Consider the following 898-nt stretch of genomic DNA (forward strand, 5'->3'; position numbering starts at 1 on the left):
GTATTTGAACACTTAATGTTAACTCTCTCTTTTTTAAAAAATATTTTTATTTATTGCTAGGAGAGAGAGAGAGAGAGACAGCGTGAGCAGGGGAGGGTCAGAGAGAGAGGGAGACACAGACTCCGAAACAGGCTCCAGGCTCTGAGCTGGCAGTCAGCACACAGCCCGACGCGGGGCTCGAACCCACGAACCGCGAGATCATGACCTAAGCGAAAGTCGGATGCTTAACCGACTAAGCCACCCAGGCGCCCTAACTCTCTTTCTTTTAAAGTCTCCTCTGGTTGAAACTTCTAAATCTCTACTTGGACATTATCATCTTTCTGACGCGGAGTTGGAGAGGAACGGATACTATCATTTCTAACTAATGTGTCCAAAATAAGCAAGCTCTTTGTTAGTCCACACCTAGTACTTCCTTAGTCAAGAAAGCAATACTAAACAGTCCTTAGCATTGCGCACGGTATAGTACTCTAATGACACTTATTAATTCACGGATCTTGCTGATGAGGTGGATCCCTATGGTTAACTGTTTCCCAACAGTGGCAGTCCCAGAAGTAGTTAATTGTGTCTGCTGCTCGTTAATTCACTGATTATATAAGCATTTGTGTTATTGTTTAAGTTTTACTTAAATTTCAGTTTTGTTAACATACAGTGTAGTATTAGCTTCAGGCGTACAATATAGTGATTCAACACTTCCACTGAACACCTGGTTTTCATCACAGCAAGTGCCCTCCTTAAGCCCCGTCAACTGTTTCACCCATTCCCTGCCCCTGCCCACCTCCCCAGTAATTTGGTATTTGAATACAACACTCTCATCAGTGTTAATGGCAACTCACACATTTCCATTTGTGCTAATGCCCTTCTGACAATTGCTTGAGTGCATTACATTCAAGAAGTCTCT

Source organism: Crocuta crocuta, unplaced genomic scaffold (assembly GCF_008692635.1).
Source record: "Crocuta crocuta isolate KB4526 unplaced genomic scaffold, BGI_CrCroc_1.0 scaffold885, whole genome shotgun sequence".
NCBI lineage: Eukaryota > Metazoa > Chordata > Mammalia > Carnivora > Hyaenidae > Crocuta > Crocuta crocuta.